Below are 27219 nucleotides of genomic sequence, written 5' to 3' on the forward strand. Positions count from 1 at the left end.
TGTGATCCATCCAGTTAAAGGGGCCTCAAAGATTATCTTTCGCTCCAGAGTCCGCTCCGTGGAGCAGGACGAGAAGTGCTCGCGCTTCTTCTTCCAGAAGCTGCTCAGGGAGACTCCTGTGATCAGCAGCCTGAAGTAGGAAGAGGGCTCGGTGAAGTCTTCACAGACCAACATACTGAGTCCACTCCACCTTGTAATTTGCTAATTTACCTCATGCTCATGCTTTAATATTGCATTTTTTGATAAAGATTAGAAAGTTATTTGAGAAACTTGAGTAACGAAGGAGAGACAGAAAGCGATATAGAAACAACAACAGAGGAATAAACAGGTGGAGGGAGAAACAGATATCGAGAAATAGGAAGATAAAGGTAGATAGATAGATAGCTACATAGATAGATAGATGGATAGATAGAGATAGATCGATCGGTAGATAGATATATAGATAGATGGATAGAGAGATATGTAGATGGATAGATGGATGGACAGATAGATGGATAGATAGACAGATGGAAAGAGAGAAATATAGATAGAGAGATATATGGATAGTGAGATAGATGAATAGATAGATAGATAGATAGATAGATAGATAGATAGATAGATAGATAGATAGATAGATAGATAGATAGATAGATAGATAAATGGATACATTTAAAGCAGTGGAGAGGCAACGATACATACGAATCGGTCGAAGGAGATGTATATTGATTTTTAATAAGGTGAAAATAACAATAGATAGAGTTGAAAGAGATAAAGAAACATAAAATTAGTAGAAAGAGAGCACGCTGGACAGATTTATAATTAGAGACAGAGTTAGAGATTAGCAGAAGGAGCGATGGAGAAGTGGAGTAAGTTGGAACATTGGGGGCGGGGCGTGGAGTGGGTGCAGGAATAGTCCGTCTTTTTGTGATAGTTTAATTGAAATGTATTGAGTCAATTGAAGATCAATTAGCAATGGGCAGCTATAAATTGCCCGGTACAAACTCATTACCCCTCGCCCCAATAAAGCTATGCTGGTAAGGAAACAACTCTATTTAAACCCAAACTGAACTGCAACAAATCAGCAAAGGTTACTTGAAAGGCATCGAGTGATCAGCTTCAGACTCAATGTGCTGGGGATGTTGTACTGAATTAGGCCGACCATTGAAGGCCCTGCGGTGATATTACGTACCACGTGTTTCTCTGCTCTAATGTTGAGAAAAGACTCGAAATTAATTGAATACAACTGCAGTTCCTGAACGGGACTTCCTCCTGCAGATAATATCCTCTTAACAGGTCCGCCGCCTGTCAAGGTCAACCTGCTTGTCCTGTTCGGACTTTGACATTTCAGTCAATGATTAGTTTTGGGTTACTGTATTAGTTTGAGGTGCTGTATTTGTTTGAGGAACACTATTAGTTTGAGGTGCTGGATCAGTTTGAGGAACACTATTAGTTTGAGGTGCTGTATTTGTTAAAGGAACACTATTAGTTTGAGGTACTTTATTAATTCGAGGTACAGTATTATTTTGAGGTACTGTATTAGTTTGAGGTGCTGTATTTGTTTGAGGTACTGTATTAATTCGAGATACGCTATTAGCTTGATGTACTGTATTAGTTTGAGGTGCTATATTTGTTGAGGTACTGTATTAATTTGAGGTACAATATTAATTTGAGGTGCTGTATCAGTTTGAGGTGCTGTATCAGTGTGAGGTGTTCTATTAGTGTGCGTTGTTGTATTAGTGTGAGGTGCTGTATTAATTTGAGTTGTTGTCGTAGTTTGTGGTGTTATATTATTTTCACAATCTGTGTCAGTTTGAGGTGCTGTGTTAGATTAAGGTGTTGTATTCGTTTGAGGTACTGTATTAGTTTGAGGTACTTTATTAGTTTGAGATATTGTATTAGATAGAGATGCTTTATTAGTTTGAGGAATCATATTCGTTTCATGTTCTGTATCGGTTTGAGGTAGTGTATTAGTTTGAGGTATTTATTAGTTTGAGGTATTATATTAGTTTCAGATACTTTATCGTTTGAGGTACTGTATTGGTTTGAGCTACTGTATTAGATTGAGATGCTGTATTAGTTTGAGGTATTATATTAGTTTCAGGTTCTGTATCGGTTTGAGGTACTGTATTAGTTTAAGGTGTGGTATTTGTTTGAGGTACTTTATTAGTATGAGATGATGTATCAGCTTGAGGTATTATATTAGTTTCAGATTCTCTATACGTTTGAGGTACTCTATCAGTTTGAGGTACTGTTTTAGTTTGAGAAACTCTATCAGTTTGAGGTGTTATATTAGTTTGGGATATCTGTATTGTAAGGGAAGAGTTAGTGTTTTTATTGAAGTAATACAAACCTTTAGCTTTTGCATCTAAAGTAAAGAATTATAAATCTCTGTTGGGAGAATGACACTACAATCATAAGACAGATTTGCTTCATTTTCTCTGCATGCATATGTTTAATATAGAGACGAGTAGATTCTGAAGTCCAGAAACTCTTGGGTTGCAGCTGATACCATAATACTCGTAAGTTTAATTATCCTTTTGATATAAATAATTCACTGACAATCATAACAAGGCCTTTAAATCATTCACAGCTGGTGAGTATGTGTGTCAGACAGCATTGTGTGCTATTCGTCTTACCAGCTTCACAGGGAAGCAGGAGAGGTGTGACATCTGTCTGATTGCTACGTATCATTCCAAGCTGATGCAGCGGGAAAGGGCTGTACTGGTGAGAGATCAACACCATTCTGCTTTCTGGTCAATGGGCAAGGCCATATGTTTTAACTAACAAGTTCAACAGTTATAGTTATAATTAATGCCTAAAGCAGAACACCTGGCTTGCGGAAGGAGACTGTTTGTGCCAAAAGGCGACATCTAGTGGAGGAGTGTAGTTAGGTGATGAGGGAAGTGATACTCTGATAACATCGAAAATGCTGGAAACCCTCAGCAGGTCAGGCAGCATCTGTGGATCTAGAAACCGAGTTAATGTTTCAGGTCAATGACCTTTCATCAGAACCAAGTTGGGCAGTTGTGTTAGGTAATAGTATGAAACATAGGAATTGTCTCACTCATATGGTGTGATTTGGGTACTTTTCTGTCTTTGGAAGTTCAAGATCAAAAGTAAAATAAGGGCTCGTCTGGGATTTGAACCCGGGTCCTCCCAAAATAGTCGGATCAATAACCCCAAAGCGAAAACCTCGCCCGAAACCAACGAGCCCACTGACAAGAACCAATCCACACAAGAGCCAACCATCGTAAAATCATTTTTGGTGGCTATCCTTGATACGCAGTTTTGAGGACAGGTTGCACAGACTAGACTTGCATTCCCTTGAGTATAGAATATTAAGGGGTGATCTAATTGAGGTGTTTAAGATGATTAAAAGATTTTACAGGGCAGATAGAGACCATTTCCTCTGGTGGGGGGAGTCCAGAACAAGGGGGCGGAACCTTAAAATTCGAGCTCGGCAGTTCAGGGTTAATGTCAGGAAGCACTTCCTCACACAAAGGGGAGTGGAAATCTGGAACTCTCTCACCCCGAAAAAGCTGTTGAGGCTGGGGGTCAATTGAAAATTTCAAAACTGAGATTGATCGATTTTGGGGCTAATTCGGGAGTTTAATGACTTTGACACTTTTCCCCTGTGACTTGCGTAGTTTCGATCAATGAAATGTTCGTGGAAAGAGTCAGTGCAAAGAGAGTCAGCAGTTCATGTTTTCCCGAGACACTTCCTTCAGACCTGAAACAGAAAAGTTTGTCGTTTCCGTAGTGCAGCGGTTATCATGTTCACCAGTTACACGCAGAAAGTCCCCGATTTGACCTCGGAGGGAAGCATTTTGTTGGGACTTGCTCCCCATAAACCTCCAGGGTCGAGTTTCTTCAAGCGTGAAACAGGCGACAAAACTTTTTTAAATTTAACAGCGGCTGCACCAGATTCCTGGTATAATAAGCATTAAACATTTTTAAGCAGACTCCTAAAATACAGTATGTAAAATGGGAAGGGAGAAAAGTTCATGACATGCAAAGCACAAAGATTTATTAACGTTTTAATTGTCACTTGGCAAACAAGTTCGCATTTCCTTCAGTGTGTAACAGAACGTATTAATGGTGATTATAAAAACATTAAGTGTCTCACAGACTTGAATTATTTTTGTGCAATGAACTATTCCCAACCACTAGGGAACACTGCATCAAACATAGATATTTAAGTATATAATAAGTATATATACATATATAATCTATGCCATCAGTTGACCTCCTGGCGCAACGGGAGCGCGTCTGATTCCTCATCAGAAGGCTGCGTGTTGATATCACGTCGAAGTCATTGTGTATCTTGCCATTCATGCGAGCCTGGATAACATCGGGATTAATGCTTTTTAACAATAAACGGAACTTTGGTCACTAGTTCTGCCGTGTCAGGGAGGGAAGCGTCATTCAAAAATAAATGACTGGTCGCGGTGAGCAAGTTAAGGCACAGCAGGTGTTGGGACACGTCAGTGAACCGTCTTAGTTCAGTTGGTTGGTGCATGAACGCCCGGGTGCTTGATTCTGACACATTGATGGGCCCGAGGGAATTTTACAAGTGATCTTCATTGCTCCCTGTCATTGATAATTGAAATGAAATGTTAATCTGGCAAAGCCGGCGAACAAAATATTAAACAAGCGAAACAAGTACTGAGCAAAATTAATTGCAATGTTTGGGGGGAAATGCAGCTGAAAAGCAGAGGATTTGAATGGAATTATCAATGATTGAGCGGAATACATTGCTCGACTTGTTACTCAATTGCCTTCTAGCTCAGTCGGGAGAGGCATTCACCTCAGGATCGTGGCAGCGAGTTTCAACTTTTACGCTGCACTCATGAGCGGACCCCAGCGCTCCATTTTCGCTGAAATGGAGAATTTCTCCGCCACCTTTTTCTTGATATCACAATTGCTGGCGTGAGAGTGAAAACGGCCCTCCGCTTCACTGTGAGTGCAAGAGACAAGTCTGTCGGTGCCGCATGGCGTCCAATGAATATCAAACTTTAAAAGAAGAATTAGCGATTCAGGTATACAAACCTCGCTGGTGGGCAAGAGATTTTTTTGTCAGAGGTTCCAGCCTTGCCTTCATCTCTTGCCCTTTGCGAGGCACTTGTTCCGGTTTAAATTTACAAACTGGGTGAGTTGGTGATCGGGGAGGACTGCAGGAAAGTCAGCGGCCCCGGGTGAGACACAGAAAAATCCGCCCAAGCCCTGTCCCAATGTAAGTTTGTGGAAGTAAACACGGGAGGGGACGGTGTGACGTTCCAGTCAATCCCCCTGTCCGCGAACGCCTAGATTTTAAAGTTCTCATTCTTGCTTTCAAATCCCACCATGGCCCTCGCTCCCTCCCTATCTCTGTAACCTCCTCCAGCCCTACAACCATCCCAGATCATGTGGCTACAACAGCAGATCAGAGGCTGGGTATTCTGCGGCGAGTGACTCACCTCCTCACTCCACAAAGCCTTTCTACCATCTGCAAGGCACAAGTCAGGAGTGTGAAGGAATACTCTCCACTTGCCTGGTTCAGTGCAGCTCCAACAACACTCAAGAAGCTCGACACCATCCAGGTCAAACAACCCCATTGATTGGCAATCCATCCACCACCCTGAACATTCAGTCCCTTCACCACTGGCGCACTGTGGCTGCAGTGTGTAACATCTACAGGATGCACTGCAGCTGCAGCAACTCGCCAAAGCTTCTTCGACAGTACCTCCCAAACCCGCGACCTCGATCAACTAGAAGGAAAAGGGCAGCAGGCACATGGGAACAACACCACCTGCAGTTCCCCGACAAGTCACACACCATCCCGACTTGGAAATATATCGCCGTTCCTTCATCGTCGCTGGGTCAAAATCCTTGGAGCTCCCTACCGAACAGCACTGTGGGAGAACCTTCACCACACGGACTGCATCGGTTTAAGAAGGCGGCTCACCACCACCTTCCCAAGGGCAATAAATGCTGGCCTTGCCAGCGACGCCCACATCCCATGAACGAATAAAAAAAATCTCTGTGCTCCTCCAATTCTGGCCTCTTGCGCATCCCCGATTTTAATCGCTCCACCATTTGCGGCTGTGCCTTCAGCTGCCTAGGCCCTAAGCTCCGGAATTCACTCCCAAAACCTCTCCGCCTCTCTCTCCTTTATAACACATACCTTAAAACCTAGCTCTTCGACTCAGCTTTTGGTCACCTGTCCCAATATCTCCTTGTGTGGCTTAGTGTCACGTTTTTTTTAATAACGCTCCTGTGAAGCACCTTGTGACGTTTTACCACATTAAAGGCGCGATATAAATGCAGGTTGTGTCCTCTGGTTATCGACCCTCCTGCCAATGGAAACAGCGTCTCCCCATCGATTCTATCAAAATCCACTCATAATTTTGAACACCTCTATTAAATCTCACCATAACCTTTTTTTGCTCCAAGAACAATCCCGGCTTCTCCAGTCTCTCCACATAACCCATCCCTGGACACGATGCAAGGCGGAGGGTTGCAAACAGGTTTGCAAATTATTGCCATTCGGGAGCTGGACAAATCGAAAGGAACCGAAATGACAAACAGCTTTGTGAATCTGTAGATACGCTTTGGGAAACGCTATTGGAGGCGAGTAAAGGACTGACCAGACAGGCGGCCAAGACGCATCTGAGTCGGCATGTCCCCCTGGAACAGTTACTCTGATGTTATGAGTGAAATTAAGAGGTCGGAGCCATTGAAAGCGCTCCCAGTTACTGCAGATCAGGGATCAAAACCTGACATCAGCGTCAGGACGCTCAGAATACTTTTTTTTATTCGATCATGGGATGTGGGCGTCGCTGGCGAGGCCGGCATTTATTGCCCATCCCCAATTGCCCTTGAGAAGGTGGTGGTGAACCGCCTTTTCAACCGCTGCAGTCCGTGTGACGAAGGTTCTCCCACAGTGCAACTAACTAACAGACAAAGCACCGGTGGGCGCGCCGGTTGCAGGAGAGCTGGTTGGCGGTGATATCGATGCTGTGAGCGAGACCAGACCGTTTCCATGTTTCCACAAACAATGTCCCATCCTTTATTTCTGGAGAAGGAACACTGATAGTGGTCAATTGCATTTCTGTGGCTGCAACATGTAACTTTGGCTAGGTGACACGCTGCTTTAGTGTATCTTGCAAATCAAAACACCGGATGGTCTCTGTGGCGCAATCGGTTAGCGCGTTCGCCTGTTGATTGAAAGGTTGGTGGTTTAAACCCACCCAAGGACGAAAATTCCACCTTTTTTCCACACTTTCTGGTTCATTGCCTCATTCTGATAGCCCTGAAGCCGGTGCCAGGTTTTAATTTCTGATTTGTAGTAACTGGGAGCACTTTAAATGGCTCCGATCTCTCAATCTCATTTCAAGTTTTCTAATGTGTGATTTGGCTGCAAGAAAACACTCTGTGAACAATGTCATCTGAGCATGCCTGATTCACCATAATTTACACTGCGGTCGGATATCAGGCACATGAAAAAAACAGTGAAATGTTTGTGTGGGCGCGATGCTCTGGGATTCCCTGCCTGACCATCGCCACCGATCCTTCTCTGCAGCCTTCCGAAATACAGCGCAGTAAATGTATCCCTGTGAAATGAGCTCCTGGACAGTAATACGGAAATTAGTTTGGCTGAGGGTTTATGTCCCTAACACGGCGACTGAGCCATCAGGTTTCTGTAGTGTAGTGGTTATCACGTTCGCCTCACACGCGAAAAGTCACTGGCTTGAAACCAGGCAGAAACATTTTGAAACCTTGTTCCCATAAAAAATGAGTAAATATTTTACGATTCACACTGCTGATTAAGTGTGAACAAAGTCCATATCTCCCAACCCTGTTATTGCAGTCCGCTGGGAGCAGGCGGTGAAAGCCAGCGTGATATTGGTCTCACACCCCGTGGAACCTGGTGGAGATTTGATCAGCCCTATCTATTCAACCAATAAATGAAATGGTGTTTGAGAAACATTCATATATATAATAACATCCAGTATCCTGTTATCAGAGTGCGTGGCGCAAAAGTCTGACTCCAGATCAAAAGGCTGCGTGTTCACATCACATCGGGGTCACTGTTTCTTTCACCGCTCATATGAGACTGGATAATTCCCGAATTAAGGTTTTAATTGCCTTTTCACAAAAAAACAGATGTTTGGTCTGAACCTCGACTCAGTGCCTACCCAGTGGCAGGGAGGGGAACGCCTGATACCCTCATTTATTTCATGCAACAAACTGACAAGAAAACTAGTATTGATTCAAAATCGACCTGCAGATGGACACACACAGAAAAAAGACAACCACAGAAACAGACAGCAATTACTTGCATATATACATATATATATATATATATATATATATCGCCTTTAACGTGGTCAGACGATTTAAGCTCGGTGAACTTGCTTCAGCTTTCTGAAATGTCCTTGTCCATCCTTCAGAGATCACGGGAAATATATTTTTTGCCTTTCGAAAAAAGACGCAAAAAGCAGAGACATGATATGTTTTCAATACGGCTGGTGAAATGGCCGGGCTATTATAAATTAGTAGTCGCATTTGAAACATTTAAAGGCGACTACCTAAAAATCACTTAGTGGAAATTTGAAATCACGGTTAATATTTATTTAGGTCTGAAAGAAATAACAATAAACATATCAGTCAGTGCCCGCGGTGAGACGGTGATGAACTTGTTTGCTGCGAAGTTCACCGCTGGGCTAAAGTTGACGCCATTTAAAAGACGCGAACCCACTCAATGTAAAGGATGAGCTCATAACCAACAGGTCCCGTCAACGTCAAACACCTTCTTTCTTGTTCAATAGAGGGAGCAGAGGCGTGTACATCATCAGACGCCAGCAACTTGAAGCAATGGAACAGATAAAGGCACAGATGCAAGTTCCACATCTTTTCAATGCAAAGTTATTTCACTTTATTTAAAGTGCCGTGTGGCTGAAAACGGGTCCCAGATGATTTGCGTTCACTCGTGACTTGTTTTCCAGTGTTTGTCCGTCAGGTTTGCAATTCAATTTGTATTGGATGTTGAAGATATTTCAGGATGATTGCACAACATACCATGTGTAAAGCAACCATCTTGATAACTTCAATCATCACACACTCTACATCGACGCTGCAGAGGCCCCAGCACCCCTTTCAATATTGTTTTTCTTAACTCACAGTTTTCAAAAGGGAATTGGATAAACGCTTGGATGGAAACATTTTCAGGGTTATGGGGAAACAGCAGGCGAGTGGGACTAACTGGACAGCTCTTTCAGAAAGCTGGCACAGGCACGTTGGGCCGAATGGCATCCGAATTGCGCTGTCTTATTCTATGATTCTATAAATAGATCAATTTCCGCCTTTCACTGAGCCTCACTAAATGGAGCGCAGTAATCGTGTCCTTGTGAAATGAGCTCCTGAACAGTAATACGGAAATTAGCGTGGCTGAGCGGTTTGAAACTCTGGTCAAGCACCTTACAGGAAATTTCCTCTCTGAGTTTGAGTAGTTTATCAATTATCTCCCCACCTTTCCATCTTAAATGTCTTTACATATTTTTTTGATCTCTTCTTCTCCTGTCATGCCCACAATATTAGTCTCCCTGGTAAATACTGAAGCAAAGTGATTATTTAATATTTCTGCCATTTTCCTGTCATTGCCTGTGAGTTTGTCGTGTGTATCCCTTAGTGGCCCGATTCCAATCCTAAACTTTCTTTGGCTGTTGATGTGTCTAGAATACTTTGCTTTTTATGATATTCCTTTTTGCCTTTCTAATAGTTCTTTAGACTTCTTTCCCAGCCTTTTCAAATTCCCCTCTCTCCTTTATTGTCTCGTCTGTGCCTTTTTCTTTAGTTTCAATTTTACCCTTATTTCTTTATTCATCCCTGGTGTGTCATTTCTGGCTCGTTTGTTCTTGCTTTTCAGTGGGATGTATTTCTCCTGGACTCTATTGATCATCGTTTTAAATGTTTCCCACTGCTGTTCTATTTCTTTGTCCAGGTCATTAATATGTCAAACATTTCACCGTTGGAAACTTCTCAAGTCACATATGCATGACAAAGCCAGTTACTTTTGTGGGAGGAGCAAATCAACTTGGCAGAAAAATCAGCTGCAGCCCAATTCACAAATAAAATATTTCCACGTCTTCGTAAAAGTAAGGAATGTCAGAAGTGGAATTCGAACCCACGCCTCCAGAAGAGACTGCGACCTGAACGCAGCACCTCAGACCGCTCGGCCATCCTGACCACCAAGCTCAGGTTTAATTCTGCATTATTTCTGCACTGTTGGCCAGTGAAAGCAGCATAAAAGTTTAAAATGGCACTCGCCCAACGTGGGCTCGAACCCACGATTCTGAGATTAAGAATCTCATGCTCTACCGACTGAGCGAGCTGGGCCGAAAGGCTTTTAACCTCCCTATCTATTGTTGCAGCAAGCAGGAGAAAGACTCCATTTCAAATTATTGGAATTAATTCTGAGGGACAGGATAAACTGTCACTTCGAGAGGCACGGACGAATCAAGGACAGTCAGCATGGATTTGTTAAGGGGAGGTAGTGTTTGACTAACCTGATTGAATTTTTCGAGGAGGTGACAAGAAGGATCGATGAGGGTAGTGCAATTGATGTAGTCCACATGGATTTTCGCAAGGCTTTTGAAAAGTTCCCACATGGTAGATTGGTCAAATAAGTAAAGGCCCATGGGATACAAGGGAATGTGGCTTGTTGGATCCAAAATTGGCTCAGTGGCAGGAAGCAAAGGGTAATGATGTTTTTGCGGCTGGAAAGCTGTTTCCAGTGGAGTGCCGTTGGGCTCGGTACTTGGTCATTTGCTTTTTGTGGTATACATTAACGATTTTGACTTAAACGTAGGGGACATGATAGCGAGGAGGAAAGCTGTAGACTGTGGGGGGTTCAGGCAATTTTCTGATGACAAAGCAATCAATCTATCTCTGAACGAATTTTGAACGAATACGTGTGTTTGACCCGGCACAGGCACGATGGGCCGAATGATCTCCTCTTGTGGACTAACATAATACGATGATACTAATTGTTGTCAGATGGAAAAGCAACACATTCCAAATAAGAGCAGAGACAGGAAACTCGTCTAACAGCAGAACAGCACGGTGAGATATTGTATTTGAGAAGGATGAGGAGGGATAGTTTATCATGGTGGTCGTCACATAGGGTATCAATTGTAACTTTGATAAGGACCATTTCATGCTGCGACAGGGGCGGAAAACTAATCGGAGAGATTCAGCCCGGGCGCGGCCTCATCGTGCGCGGTGAGACGTAGGGCGGGCGGGGGAAGTGTCAGAGCTGGGGCTCACCGGCGGAAGCAGCATAAAAGATTAAAACGGTACTCGCCCAACGTGGGGCTCAAACCCACTACCCTGAGAGTTTTTAAAGAAAAGGGGGAGCAGCCACTGTCGGCATCTCTTGCTGTACTTGAAACAACACATTCCACGTACGAGCAGAGAGAGGACACCATTCAATTGCCCATTGTGTTGAACAGAATGCCATCGTTTTCCGTGGTTTGGTGGTTCCCGGTTCGATTCAGGGGAGGAGCATTATTTTGGAATTTGGTCTCCATAAACATCCCGATCGATTTTCTTCTCCTGCCAAAACGGGAGAAAGTGGCTGCTCCCTTATTCTTTGAAAGCTGCATCTTTTACTTCATTAAACAGATAACTTTGAGTGAGAGAAAACTGATCCACAATGACGCTCATTTCAAGTTTATTCCCTTTTAAACTGGAAGGATATATTGGCTTTGGACAGAGTGGCTTTTGAAAGGAGTTAGTCGGGTGGGATCGACAAACCATTTCCGCTGGTCGGGGACAAGGGAACCGAACCAAACATCTACCAAGTTCTCCTGAATTCTGAGGTGCAATGGGGAACCGACCAACAAAAGCCCTTTCATTGACCGTGGAGGTTCAGACAATTTTCTGATAACAAAGCGCTCAATCTATTTCTCTTGTCTATTTCCCGATGTTTCCGGATACTGTCTGAATCTCTGCGCTGTGTTCATTTCACTCTGTGTCCACCTGCAGGGTGGTTTTTGAAGGAAGACGTGTGATTGTCTTCTGTTTGTTACATTAAATAAATAGAGGGCATCAGTTGCTTCACTCCATGACACTGGGGAAACAGAGGCAGACTTTCGAGCAGGGTTCTTTCACTTGTGAAGACGCAAAGAAAACATTGATTGCAGAATTATACAAACCAATTTTAAGGGAAAAAACGGTGACCCCGACGTGATTTCAACACACAACCTTCTGATCTGGAGTCAGACGCGCTACCGTTGCGCCACGAGGCCTGGGTGCGGCAATGGGTGTTTGTTTTTCTCAATGTTTGCCAAGCACCGCTTTATAGCTCCGATATCGGTGGAATGGGTTGGCTTTCAAATTCCCGCCCACTCCCACCAGATGTCAGGAAGCATCAGAAGTCGCCTTCACCTGTCAGCGGCAGCATGGCGCTCGCTTCCATCTCCTGCTGTCAGCGGACTGCAGCAAATCCATTTACATTCATCCTGCACCCAGAATTATCACATCACATGAAAAGGATGTGGGAAACTGCTCAAGATACATAACAGGAGGGGAACCTTCTGAAAAACACTTAGACTTTCGGTGTTTCGACTTCGATTCGAACTGCGAAAAAGAACGTGTGAAAATATCAACTATGGGTGTGATGTTTATATATCAAGCGAATGTTTGTAACGGATTTCTCCCGTTACTCTTACAACTATGGGTTGTTAATCCATCAACAATGACTTCCGCTTGATTTTAGCACGAGTGGTTAGAAAATAGCAAGTTTAATAGATTGACTTACAACAGAGTTGCACTACAGTTGTCTTCAACATTATATTCAACAGTATTATTATTATTATACAACTGTCGACAGATTACATTAATGACAAGCAATTAACACAACCTGACCTGTCCACGAATCCAGGTGTATCAGACCTGACCTTTGCGGACAGCCTGTGGCAATGAACTTCTGACTGTCCCCTTTTGAGAGCTCGAACATTTGAGAAGGGAGCATGCCCTATCTTTATACGATTCGGCTGCATTGTTCTGTACGTAAACACCACTGATCTTAACACATGGTCGTAAACCATCCCACTTTGCTGACTCTCAGAAACCACCAAGGATTGTTTCATGTCTTAGTGCTTATTTAGCATTTCTCCGTCATCAGGTTTTGGATGCTTATAATAGGTTAGCACAACCTGGAGTTCAGGTGTCCACGACACTCAAGTTTCTCTGGACATCAATATTTAATAGTTTCTCACCATTTCAAAAATATTCTGTTTTTCTGTTCTTCCCACCAAAGTGAATGATCTCACATTTCCCCACATTATACTCCATCTGCCACCTTCTTGCCCACACATTTAACCGGTCTATATCCCTTTGCAGACTCTTTGTGTCCTCCTCACAGCTTACTTTCCCACCTTGATTTGAAACATCTGCAAACTTGGATACATTACACTCGATCCCTTCATCAAATCATTAAACGTCTTCTATAGGTATATAAATAGCAAACAGGTAGTAAGAGGAGGGGTAAGACCGATTAGGGACCAAAAAGGATATCTATGCATGAAGACATAGGGCATGGCTGAGGTACTAAATGAGTATTTTGCATCTGTCTTTACCGAGGAAGAAAATGCTGCCTAAATCACAGTAAAAGGGGAGGTAGTTGAGATACTGGATGGGGTGAAAATTGCTAAAGAGGAGATACGAGAAAGGCTGGCTGTACGTAAAGTCACCTGGTCCGAATGGGATGCATCCTAGGTTGCTGAGGGAAGTAAGTGTGTAAATTGCCGAGGTCCTGGCCATAATCTTTCAATCCTCCTTAGATACAGGGTTTGGTGTCAGAGAACTGGAAAATTGCAGATGTTACACCCTTGTTCAGAATAGGGTGTAAGGATAAACCCAGCAATTACAGGCCAGTCAGTTTAACCAAGGTGGTGGGAAGCTTTGAGAAATGATAATCTGGGACAAAATTTATCGTCATTTGGACAAGTGTGGATTGATAATAGAAAGCCACTGTGGATTTGTTAAAGGCAAATCGTGATTGAGTTTTGTGATGAGTTAACAGAGAGAGCTGATGAGGGCAATGTGGTTGATATTGTGTATCTGGCCTTTCAAAAGGCGTTTGATAAAGTGCCACAAAATAGGCTTGTCAAAAGTGGCGATAGTGGCTCCTCCCTTATTCTTTAAAAGTGCTTCCTTTTATTTCACTCAACAGATAACTTTGAGTGAGCGAACAGTGACGCTTATTTTAAGTTTATACCCTTTTAATCTGAAAGGAAAAATTGGCCTTGGAGGGAGTGCATCACAGATTCACCAGATTGTTAAATTATGAGAAGATGTTATATAAATCACACAAGTCACACTGCAAAAAGTTTTCATTTTTGATACATACATTAATGACCTGGACTTGGGTATACAGGGTATAATTTAAAAGTTTGCAGATGACACGAAACTCGGGAATGTAGTAAACCATGTGGTGGATAGTATCAGACTTCAGGAGGACATCGACAGCCTGGTGAAATGGACTTTATTACAGAGTACAAAGTACAAAAGCAACATAGTAATGCTAAACGTTTATAAAACACAGGTTAAGCTGCAGCTGGAGTATTGTGTTCACTTCTGGGCACCGCACTTCAGGAAAGATGTCAAGGCCGTGGAAAGGGTGCAGAGGAGATCCAACAGAACGGTAACAGGGATGAGGGACTTCAGTTATGTGGCGAGAATGGAGAAGCTGGGATTATCCCCTGAGAGCAGAGAAGGTTAAGGGGAGATTTGATAGAGGTGTTCAAAATTATGAAAGGTTTTGATAGATCAAATAAGGAAAAACTATTTTCAGTGGCAGAGCATAATGCTCCCGCCCAGGATTGAACCGGGGACTTTTCGCGTGTGAAGCGAACGTGATAACCACTGCACTACGGAAAATATGCTTTGGTTGCTAGCCAGATGTTAGAACGAATGCATTGATTCTCTTTCATAACGATTCAATTGATCGAAGACGGCTCACCACCACCTTCTCAAGGGCAATTATGGATGGGCAATAGTTGCCGGACTCGCCAGCGACGCCCACATCCCATGAACGAATATAAAAAATGTATTCTGAGCGTTCAGGACAGGTCGCGTCTGACTGGCCTGATTGAATTTTTCGAGGAGGTGACGAGGAGGATCGATGAGGGGAGCGCAATTGATGTCGTCTACATGGATTTTAGCAAGGCTTTTGAAAAGTTCCCACATGGCAGATTGGTCAAAAAAGTGAAGGCCCATGGGATCTAAGGGAATGTGGCTTGTTGGATCCAAAATTGGCTCAGTGACAGGAAGCAAAGGGTAATGGTCAACGGGTGTTTTTGCGGCTGGAAGGCTGTTTCCAGTGGGGTGCCGCAGGGCTCGGTCGTTGGTCCTTTGCTTTTTGTGGTATACATGAACAATTTGGACTTCAACGTTGGGGACATGATAAAGACATTTGCGCGTGACACAAAAATAGGCCGTGTCGTTGATGGCGAGGAGGAAAGCTGCAGAATGTGGGGGTTCAGGCAATTTTCTGATAAAAAGCACTCAATCCATCTCTGAACGAATTTTGAACGAAAACGTGTGTTTGACCCGGCACAGGCACGATGGGCCGAATGATCTCCTCTTGTGGACTAACATAATACGATGATACCAAGTGTTGTCAGATGGAAAAGCAACATATTCTAAATAAGAGCAGAGAGAGGAAACTAGTCTAACAGCATAACAGCACGGTGAGATATTGTATTTGAGAAGGATGAGGAGGGATAGTTTATCATGGTGGTAGTAACATAGGGTATCATTTGTGACTTTGATCAGGACCATTTCATGCTGCGACAGTTTCTGGCACTGTGTGTGAGTGTGGGATTCATTCTGTATCTGTCAGTCTCTGGTACTGTGTGTGAGTGTGGGATTCATTCTGTATCTGTCAGTCTCTGGTACTGTGTGTGAGTGTGGGATTCATTCTGTATCTGTCAGTCTCTGGTACTGTGTGTGAGTGTGGGATTCATTCTGTTTCTGTCAGTCTCTGGTACTGTGTGTGAGTGTGGGATTCATTCTGTATCTGTCAGTCTCTGGTACTGTTTGTGAGTGTGGGATTCATTCTGTATCTGTCAGTCTCTGGTGCAGTGTGTAAGTGTGGGATTCATTCTGTATTTGTCAGTCTCTGGTACTGTGTGTGAGTGTGGGATTCATTCTGTATCTGTCAGTCTCTGGTACTGTGTGTGAGTGTGGGATTCATTCTGTATCTGTCAGTCTCTGGTACTGTGTGTGAGTGTGGGATTCATTCTGTATCTGTCAGTCTCTGGTACTGTGTGTGAGTATGGGATTCATTCTGTATCTGTCAGTCTCTGGTACTGTGTGTGAGTGTGGGATTCATTCTGTATCTGTCAGTCTCTGGTACTGTGTGTGAGTGTGGGATTCATTCTGTATCTGTCAGTCTCTGGTACTGTGTGTGAGTGTGGGATTCATTCTGTATCTGTCAGTCTCTGGTACTGTGTGTGAGTGTGGGATTCATTCTGTATCTGTCAGTCACTGGTACTGTGTGTGAGTGTGGGATTCATTCTGTATCTGTCAGTCTATGGTACTGTGTGTGAGTGTGGGATTCATTCTGTATCTGTCAGTCGCTGGTACTGTGTGTGAGTGTGGGATTCATTCTGTATCTGTCAGTCTCTGGTACTGTGTGTGAATGTGGGATTCATTCTGTATCTGTCCGTCTCTGGTACTGTTTGTGAGTGTGGGATTCGTTCTGTACCTGTCACTCTCTGATACTGTGTGAGTTTGGAATTGATTCTGTATCTTTTCAGCAGTATGTGTGAGAGTTTGTGATTCATTCTTTATATGCAGTCTCTCATACTGTGTGTTAGTGTAGGATTCTTTCGGTATCTGTCAGTCTCTGGTACTCCATGTGAGTGTGGGACTCATTCTGTATATACAGTCTCCAGTACTGTATGTGGGAGTTGAATTCTTCCTATATATGCAGTTACTAATACTGCATGTTAGTGTGGGATTCATACTGTACCTGTCAGTCTCTGGCACTGTGTGTGAGTGTGGGATTAACTGTGTGTCTGTCAGTCTCTTGGACTGTATGTGAGTTTGGGATTCCTTCTGCATCTGTGAGAGTTGGATTCATTCTGTGTCTGTGTGTCTCTGGTACAATCTCTGAATGTGAGATTCATTCTGTATCTGTACGTAATTATTCTCTCAGATTACATTATGACGTTCAATATTGTAGCTTTAATATCTCAATGTTTAAATAGTTTTACTCCTTGTTTAATTGGTAAATATGGACGTACTTTAGGATTTGATGCTGGAGGTTTTAATCACATAATTTGTGTGCTTTTTGGAGTACTATTAAATCTGTATCTCTGTGAGTACTGTTGTGGATGATAATGTATCTTTCAAACTAATAAGGTGACATTTTTGAATTGGTATGTAATGTGTAGATCAGTCTGTAGAAATGGAATTGATACCGTATCTTTCAGTCCAATATTGTACGAGATTTTTGGACTGGTATGTAATGTGTATCTCAGTCTGTACTAATAGAATTGATATTCTATCTTTAAATCTCATTCTACGAGTGCATTCTGAACAGGTATCTAATTTGTTTCTCAGGTTTACTATCTTTCAATATTTCTCACTCTGATACTCTACCTGAGTTTTGGACTTGTATGCAATTTGTATCATATGATACACTTTTCGAATGGATATTGCATGTATTTAAGTCATGTGTGTGAGAGTTCTGGGCTAGTATTCAATTTGAATCTCAGGGTACATTATTGGGATTCATTCTGTACCTTTGAATCGGGTACCATGTGTGATTTCTATCTAGTATTTAATTCGTAGCTCATTTTGCTCTATTGTGAGATTGACACAGTGTCTTTCACTCTGAGAGTGTGATTTTGGACTGGGATTTTTGTATCGACCTGTCAGCGGGACTGAGTTAGGGGGAAATGGAACAGTGTCTGCCTCACCCGCTCTGCTTGACTGTTGGATTGAAAATGTGTCTCTGGAAATTGTGATGAGTGTGGGACTGACGACTTCTGCTGTCTGAGACTGTGGAACTGATGACCTGTCTGTGTCTCTGTGCTCTGTGAGTGATATTATACTTACTGTGTGTGAGAAGGAACTGGCTGTAATGTTCCTTCTGCCTCGGGTGGAGGAAGCATCACATTTATTCTGGATCGTTCAAGGGTTTGCCTGGAGAAAGAAAATTACCTCTTGTTACTCAGAAACATGTGAGGTAGAAAATACAGAAGTGATCAGTTTAATATCTCTGTTAATGATCATTTTGAATATCCACAAATGAAATCCAGTGACACAAACAGTGTCAGTGTCTGACTCCACTGCAGTACTGCAGCACTCAGCTTCTGCATACCAGGTGTGTTGGGCTGTTTTACAACAATTTAATGACATCCAGACACGGCCCAACCCCTGCACTGATCCATGAATGGGACTACACGATGGGAAACAGGTCAGGTTTCTAATCCCCTCTCCCATGGGACTAACCGTTCAACCAAAACCAAACAGTCGCTGTTTAAAATGTGTCCTTCACACTTCTCACCTGATGCCTGCAATAGATGCTCTTTGTATAACTCCCCACATCCTTACTGTCCGGCTCTGTTTCCACTCTTCACTGTCCAATAACAATAAACAGGGTGAGGCTGGAACTAAACCAGGACCATTCACTCCTGGTTTGGGGAGAGAAAGCAGCAATGATTTTAACAGCAGGTTCTTCCCATTCACTCTCCCTTTCCCTGGACACACACTGTACGCACACAGCCCGAGAATGACCTCTCCCTTCCCCCCTCTCACTCCATGTTCCGGGACCAGTTCCTGATCCACTCCGCCTCTTACAAACAGCCCCCGGACTCCCCCTGAACTTCCCCCGGACTCAATGCCGATCTCTGAGCCCATCTGCGGACACGGTCCCGAAGCGATGATCTGCTGTAACGAGGCTGCTCTTTGCTCCCTTCCCCCGGGGGCCGTGATCTCTCCATTCCCGGCTGTTTTAAACCATCTTCTTCCGCTCACTGAGGGAATGGCGCCCACAATTCCCAATCCAAAAATCGATGGAAACTTTCCCCAATTGGAATTTCTCCGAGTCTGAGCAAAGGAAGTGGGTCTGGGGGAAAGGTCAGAGGGAATGGGGTCCACAGGCAGTGCAGGAACAGGCACCAGAATGGGAAACAGATGGGATTCCACCAGTGCCTAACGCTGGAATCCAGACTGACTTTACAATCTCCAACTATTAAACTAGATGTTTCCATCCCTGCTGTTTCTCTCGGGGTCTTTTGATGGTGAATAGCCTTTCAGAGATAAAGTGAGCGGCTGTGAAATCAGCCAATGGATTCTCTTCATTAATGGCCCCGAAAATGTGTGACTGAGAGAGGATTTCTCAAACCAATCCTGGAGAAACATGGGAGGAAAGTGGGAGTCGGTGTATTTGTTGGGACCGTGTAGGGTTAATATCAGGCAGCAACAGTCGCAGATTAATTTAACCGGAGTGAAACTGTAGGTCACTGAGAGTAATATCGAACAGCCCTGAGCTGTAAAACTGCAGATAGTACAACAGGCATTAGAGGGTTAAATGTGACCCATTGTTTCTGTCCCTCTCTGTACTGTCCCTGAGTGTGGGATTAATAGTGTTTCTGACCCTTGTACAATATCAGTGAGAGATGAGATTGCATCTTCTGTCTCTCCAACGCGATCTTTCTGGATAAAACGGCACTTTCCCGGTCAGTCTGGAACTAATACTGTTAACGTCTGTCTGTCACTGTGTCTCACCGCTCTCTCTGTCTCTCTCACCGTGTCTGCCTCCCTCTCTCTCTCTGCTGCTGTATATGAAGGTGGATACTGCTATTGAGCGTGAATTGGACACAGATAGGAAGTGTAAGACTGATACTGTCGATCTCTCTCTCTATTGCTGGACATGAAAGTGGGATACTGTCTGATATAAAATAGAGAGAATGAGATGTCCGGGCCGGGCCTCACTGTAATTGGGGATGTGTTTTGCTCCAGTCCCAGTTCATGGTCATAATCTTTTCACAGATTCAGGGCGAGAGTCTCTGTGAGATGGTAACACTGGCGGAGAAACTCCGCGTCATAACTCAAACCCCAACACATGAGATTCTCCAAATAAGCTGGAATAAGGTGTTTGTGAAACGCTGAACCCGTCTGGGAGGGGATGTGTGGGGAGATAGAACAGGGAAACAGACTGAAATGGAGGAGCCGAGTTGACTTGTTATTGAATGGACTGTATTTAGGCAGGAATATTAACGATTTCTCATTGTAACGGGGCTTATTTGAAAGCTTCGGGTTTTGGGAATCCTTGAATATGAAGCCCGGGTCTGTCAGGGTTTGTGCGGAGCGCTGAGGTTCGGTTCTATTATCGATAAACGGTTTGAAACTGTGGGATGGAGAGAACTGGAGGTGGAGCTGGAAGATCAGAGGCCGCTCTCCGCTCTGTCACTCTGACTGTCTCCTCCCCTCCCGATTTCTCTGTTTCATCCCCCATATGGAACCAAAGCGGGTCGGTGGACTCGAAACACGGTTTACTCGTTAACAGGACGAAAGGCGAGTAATGTTCCTGATCTCCTGGGCACCAGGCAGTTCACTGTTATTTGTTTCTGTACAGAGTTACATTTCAGTGATTCCCCAGTGAGTTTGATGCTTTATGTAAATAATCCAACAAAATAGAACAGAAATGGAGCGAAGCGCTGAATCCCACAGATGTAGAAAGGTTAGTCGAGCAGTTCTGGTGATTCTTTATGAACCCCGCATGAGAAGCAGTTTAAATAAATACAAAAATCTGGTGATGTCTGGGCTGGGGTCGAGAAGTCACCGTTTAAAGTACCGGACTGTGGTCACTGCCCTGACTCCAGTCCCATTAACACCTCATCTCGTCCACAACGAGACAAAAGCAGCTCAAAGCCACACTGGGAGCATGATATCAGCGTTTCCTTTCAAACAGTAACCAGCCCTTTCACAGATACAGGCTCTGAAAAGAGCCTTTACATCGAGTTACATTGAAACTACAGCACAGAAACAGGCCATTCGGCCCAACTAGTCTATGCCGGCGTTTATGCTGCTCATGAGCCTCTTCCTTCCTTACTTCATCTAACACTATCGGCATATCCTTCTATTCCTTTCTCCCTCATGTGCTGATCTATCTTCCCCTTAAATGTCCCTCTGTTATTTGCCTCAGATACAACCTCGTAGTTGCAAGTTCCACATTCTAAACACTCTCTGGGTAAAGCAATTTCTCCAGAATTTCCTATTTGATTTATTAGTGAATATTTTATATTTATTACCTGAAGTTTTGGACTCCCCACAAGTGGAAACATTTTCTCTACATCTATCCTAACAAACCCTATCATTTTCTTAAAAACCTCGATCAGATCAACCCTCAGCCTTCTCTTTTCTACTGAAACGAGACTCAGTCTGTTCAGTCTTTACTGATAAGAATATCCTCTCATTTCTGGTATCATCCTTGTGAATCTTGTTTGCACCTTCTCCAATGTCCCTATGTCTATAATATGGAGACGAGACCTGTTCGCAGTATTCCAAGTCTGGTCTCAACAAGGTTCTATACAAGTTTAACATAACTTTTTTGCTTTTCAACTCTATCCCTCTAGAAATGAATCCGAGTGTTTGATTTGTCTTTTTATGACCTGATTAACCTGGGTCGCTACTTTTAGTATTTTGTGTGTCTGTACCACTAGATCCCTTTGCTCCTCTATCCCGTTTGGACTCTTATTATCCAAGCAGTGTGTGACCTCCTGATTCTTCATTCTGCAAGTTTATTAATGCCCTCTTGCATTTTGATGCATTCTTCCTTTGTATTAACTAAATCCCCCAATTTGGTGTCGTCCACAAATTTTGGAATTGTACTTCCGATTCCCGAATCCAAATCGTTAATGTAAATTGTGAAGAACAGTGGTCCCAGCAACTGGAACTCCACTTCCCACCTTTTGCCAGTCTGAGTAGCGACCCTTAACCTCTATTCTCGGCTTTCAGTTTTGAAGCCAACTTACTATCCATTCTGCCACCTGACCCTCACTCCACGTGCTCTGAACTTAGCCATGAGTCTACAATGTGGTACATTATAGAAGGCCTTCAGAAAATCCAAATATTTCACATCTACTGCATTAAACTTGTCTGCACTTTCTGTTCCTTCTTCAAAGATTTCAATCAGGTTGGTCCTGTCCTTTGGGTTATCAGATTAAGCCTTGGCCGGTTTACTTGCTCTTGGAGCTCACAATACTGGTTTTCTTCCTCATCAGCACGGCCTGGATATCAGACAACACCCTGAGCGATGGTCACCCGTCCCAGCAGCTTGTTGAGCTCCTCGCCGTTGCGGATGGCCAGCTGCAGGTGTCTGGGGATGATGCGGGTCTTCTTGTTTGTCCCGGGCCGCGTTGCCGGGCAGCTCGAGGATTTCAGCCGTCAGATACTCGATGCACAGCGGCCAGATAGACCGGGGCTCCGGCACCCACACGTTCAGCATAGTTCACCTTTCGCAGGAGCCTGTGAACGCGGGTAAAAGGGAACTGCAGCCCGCCCCAGGATGAGCGAGACTTGGCCTTGGACCGAGCTTTACCGCCGGTTTTTCCTCTTCCAGACATTTCCACAATCTCACAAACACTTTCACAAAGAATGAAGAAATCCTCCCGCACTCGCCCTTCTTATACCTTCTGGGGGAGTACAGTGGGGGCACTTGTGATGGGTCTCTCTCAGAGTGTTTACACTGCCCGCTCACCCTCACTGATATTCTATCTTTGAACTGCTGTAATATTGACCTTTAGTAATATTGCTGCTCCTCCTCCTTTCCCTATTTCCCTGTCCTTTCTGAAGAACTTATAGACTTGAATATTAAGCTGCCATTCCTGCCCAGTTGGTGGTCAGGTCTCTGTAATGATTTAATGGAATTATTTAACTTTACTCAACGGCTGATGTGAGCTGTGGTAAAATGTATTTCCAGCTGGTCAAGTATTGCAGGTATCGACTGTCTCTTCAGTCCGATATCAGGTGAAGAATTACTGGCTGGTGTGGAATTTCCATTGATTGTGGGTTGGTGAAATCGACTGGGCGGAAACAGGAACTGCAACAGAGCGAGAAAGGATCCGTCAGAAACCAGTTCAAATGAAGAACAAAATCCAACAGCCTGCAGTGTCTGGTCAGGATCTGATGTTTGGGAACTATTGTATTGTTGATTATTTTCAGCGATGGTGGTATAGTGGTGAGCATAGCTGCCTTCCAAGCAGTTGACTCGGGTTCGATTCCCGGCCATCGCAATTAAGTGTTCTTATTCGTTTATTTCCATCAGAAACGGTTAAGTTCACAATCGAATTTGATGCAGTTCAGTTGGATCTTGTTTCCAAAACATAATCGGGTGTAATTATAGTAAAATATTTTCAACCTTCATTTCTTTTCCCGAAAGAAGCAAAAGAGGAATAACATGCTGGAAATACTGATTTACCAAGGGTCGAATGAGAGTGAGGAAGGGAAATGATATGTTAGCCTTTATTGTAAGGGTGTTGGAATATGAGAGTAAGAAGGTCTTGCTGCAATTGTAGTATGAGGAAATACTGTGTAAAATTGGCCAATTTTCGGTGGAGTTTAGAAGAATGAGAGGTGATCGCATTGAAATGTATAAAATTCTTAGCCGGCTTGACAGGGTCGATGCTGAGAGTCTGATTCCCCTGGCTGGAGATTCAAGAACTAGAGCTCATAGTCTCAAGATAAGGGGTCGGCCATTTCGGACCGACATGAGGAAACATTTCTTCACTCAAAGGATTGTGAATCTTTGGAATTCTCTACACCCCAGAGGTCTCTGGATGCTCAGTCGTTGAGTGATATTCAAAGCTGAGATCGATAGATTTTTGGACTCGAGGGGAATCAAGGGATATGGGGATCGGGCGGGAAAGTGGAGATGAGATCGAAGATCAGCCATGATCTTATTGAATGGCGGAGCAGGCTCGATAGGCCATATGGCCTATTCTGCTGCTATTTCTTATGTTCTTCTGTTGAGAGCTTTATTTCCAAGTGTGCTGACGACAATAATTTATGATGTGGAGATGACGGTGATGGACTGGGGTTGACAAATGTCAGGAATCTTGCAACACCAGGTTATAGTCCAACAGTTTTATTTGAAATTCACAAGCTTTCGGAGGCTTTCTCCTTCGTCAGGTGAGTATGGGATTCCATGGAAGGTTACTGCATTTATCGTCAGAGAACAACACCTGGTGATTATAGATAATCTTTCCAACTGCCCGTTGTCAAGGCAATCAACGTGTTCGGACAGATAGATGTAACCTACAGGACCACCGAATATACAAACGGCCAGAACAAAAGACAGAGAGAGAGAGAGAAATTTCCGAAAGGAAGAGAAAGACAGAGAATGACCCGTTGTATTAATAACAGAGAACTTATTTTCGCTGGTGGGGTTACGTGCAGCGTGACATGAACCCAAGATCCCGGTTGAGGCCGTACTCATGGGTGCGGAACTTGGTTATCAATTTCTGCTCGACGATTTTGCGTTGCTGCATTTCTCGAAGGCTGCTTGGAGGCGAGTGCAAAGCGACCATTGTGAAGGGCAAGGTTGGGCTAACAACTGGGGAATTAGCTCAAATAGTAGAGCGCTTGCTTAACATGCGAGAAATAGTGGGATCGATGCCTGTATTTTCCCTCACTTCTTTATCTTGGGGTATTGTCCCGAAACAAAAATGGTGTCAGTTTTCAGCAAATCCATGACCCACGGAAAGCCGAAGCTTGGACAAAGAGAACTCAAGGGGCGATAAATCATTTGGTGTGCTGCAGCAAGCAAAAGTTTTTGATTTTTGTGTTTAGCAAAGATGGAAAGATGAAGTGAGACATGGAAAAAGCTTCACAGGTCCAGATATCTTTTCTGTGGATTGAACACAGCATTTCCAAAGATAATAAAACTGATGAATTCCCTGCTGTGTGAGGAGCGCACGAACGGTGGAGACTGCCAGGCAGCACTGACAGTTTGGTCAGTTTACAAGCTATCTAAATTCATAAAGTCATGGACAGTTTGCAAAAACAATCCAGTCAGGTTGGAGTTGACCAGACAATCTTCTGATTTGTCATTAGACACGATATCCACTGCTCCACTGGTCTCGGGTGTGCAGAGATAGTAGCAGCTCACACTGCCACAGCGCTGCGGGACGAGCAGGAACCGAGTCAGTCTCGGTCATGCACACGTGACTCCACCAGTCCGGGAGTGTCAAAAGGCGCACAGTGAACATTTACCAAAGAGAGCAATCTTTGTTGCTTCCCTTCGATCGTTCAGCTGGTACAGCGGAGGACTGCAATACAATTATCAGATAAAAGTCATCCTTAGGTTTCTGGTTGGAACTAGCGAACGTGCTTTTGGAGTAAGCAGAAATTAGCTCAAGGCCGTTTTCTTTACTTTACAGACAGCCGACAGCTCAACATGTTGGCGCTGAGGCACAGGAGACCTCCTTTCCTTTCTGAAACCAAAACTTTTTTCTGTCTGCCCGAAAACGGCTGTTTTGCTCGAGCACTTGCCTCTGCTCACCAGCAGGGCGTACCTTTGAATAACAACACGTCAAACCGCACTCACTTTCAGGCAAATCAGCCTTCCATCAGTCAGTCAGACCGACAGACAGACAGAACTCTCGCTGTTTCCTCAAGCTCGGGCTGCTGTTCTTTTCCGATGACCTCGTCTGCGTTCCGCAGGCTCGGGCTCTTCTCGGCATCATTCACGATGACTGTGCCTTCCTGTTCTGCTGTTGCTCAATTGCGAATACTCGATACCGCGGATTGGAGCAAAGCATTGAAAAAATTCAGGGAGGTGGCAATTCGTGGCGCTGTTTGGAGGCGAGTGTGAAGCGACTATTGTGAAGGGCAATTGAACCAAACCAAGCAGGTGAATTAGCGCAAATGGTAGAGTGCTCGCTGCGCATGTGAGAAGTAGCGGGATCGATGCACACGTTCTCCACTCACTTTTTTACCTTGGGGAATTGTCCCGAAACAAAAATGGTGTCAGTTTTCAGCAAATCCAGAACCCACGTCAATCCGAAGCTTCGATAAATGGAGGTCAAGGAGCAGCGAATCTTTTGGTGTGCTGCAGTAAGCAAAAGTTTTTGATTTTGGTGTTTAGAAAAGATGGAAAGATGAAGTGAGACATGGAAAAAAGCTTCACAGGTCCTGATATCTTTTCTGTGGATTGAACTCAGGGTTTACAAAGTTCATAAAACTAATGGACTCCCTGCTGTGTTAAGAGCACACGAACGGTGGAGACTGCCAGGCAACACTGCCAATTATGTTAGTTTGCAAGCTATCTCAAGTCATAAAGTAATGGACAGTTGGCTAAAACAATCCAGTCAGGTAGGAGTTGTCCAGACAATCTTCTGACTTGTCATGAGACACGATATCCACTGCTCCACAGTGTGCAGAGAAAGTAGCAGCTCACACTGCCACAGCGCTGCGGTCTGAGCAGGAAAAGAGTCAGTCTCGGTCATGCACACGTGACTCCACGAGTCCGGGAGTGTCAAAAGGCGCACAGTGAATATTTACCAAAGAGAGCAATCTTGGCTGCTTCCCTTCGATCGTTCAGCTAGAACAGCGGAGGACTGCAATACAATTAACAGATAAAAGTCATCCTTAGGTTTCTGGTTGGAACTAGCGAACGTGCTTTTGGAGTGAGCAGAAATTAGCTCAAGGCCGTTTTCTTTACTTTACAGACAGCCAAAAGCTTAACATGTTGGCGCTGAGCACAGGAGACCTCCTTTCCTTTCTGAAACATGAAAGCTTTTTGTTTCTGTCCGAAAACGGCTGTTTTGCTCGAGCACTTGCCTCTGCTCACCAGCAGGGCGTACCTTTGAATAACAACACGTCAAACCGCACTCACTTTCAGGCAAATCAGCCTTCCATCAGTCAGTCAGACCGACAGACAGACAGAGCTCTCGCTGTTTCCTCAAGCTCGGGCTGCTGTTCTTGTCCGATTACCTCGTCTGCGTTCCGCAGGCTCGGGCTCTTCTCGGCATCATTCACGATTACTGTGCCTTCCCGTTCTGCGGTTGCTCACTTGCGAATACTCAATACCGCGGATTGGAGAAAAGTTTTGAAAAAATTCAGGGAGGTTGCAATTCGTTGCGCTGTTTGGAGGCGAGTGTGAAGCGAATATTTTGAAGGGCAATTGGTCTTGCTAAGCAGCGGAATTAGCTCAAATGGTTGAGGGTTCGCATAGCA

General features: G+C 44.0%; 4 non-coding genes across 4 annotated transcripts; 1 reads left to right on the top strand and 3 right to left on the bottom strand.

Moving 5' to 3' along the window:
• Positions 1-10123: 10123 nt before the first annotated feature.
• On the bottom strand, positions 10124-10206 carry trnal-cag (transfer RNA leucine (anticodon CAG)). The gene has a single exon. It is a non-coding gene; the product is annotated as a tRNA-Leu (tRNA).
• A 78-nt stretch (positions 10207-10284) lies between these two features.
• Positions 10285-10356, bottom strand: trnak-cuu (transfer RNA lysine (anticodon CUU)). The gene has a single exon. It is a non-coding gene; the product is annotated as a tRNA-Lys (tRNA).
• Positions 10357-12197: 1841 nt separating this feature from the next.
• Positions 12198-12269, bottom strand: trnaw-cca (transfer RNA tryptophan (anticodon CCA)). Its single transcript has one exon. It is a non-coding gene; the product is annotated as a tRNA-Trp (tRNA).
• A 10935-nt stretch (positions 12270-23204) lies between these two features.
• On the top strand, positions 23205-23276 carry trnag-ucc (transfer RNA glycine (anticodon UCC)). The gene has a single exon. It is a non-coding gene; the product is annotated as a tRNA-Gly (tRNA).
• Positions 23277-27219: the final 3943 nt, after the last annotated feature.

The sequence above is a fragment of the Heptranchias perlo genome, unplaced genomic scaffold (genome assembly GCF_035084215.1).
Source record: "Heptranchias perlo isolate sHepPer1 unplaced genomic scaffold, sHepPer1.hap1 HAP1_SCAFFOLD_173, whole genome shotgun sequence".
Lineage (NCBI taxonomy): Eukaryota > Metazoa > Chordata > Chondrichthyes > Hexanchiformes > Hexanchidae > Heptranchias > Heptranchias perlo.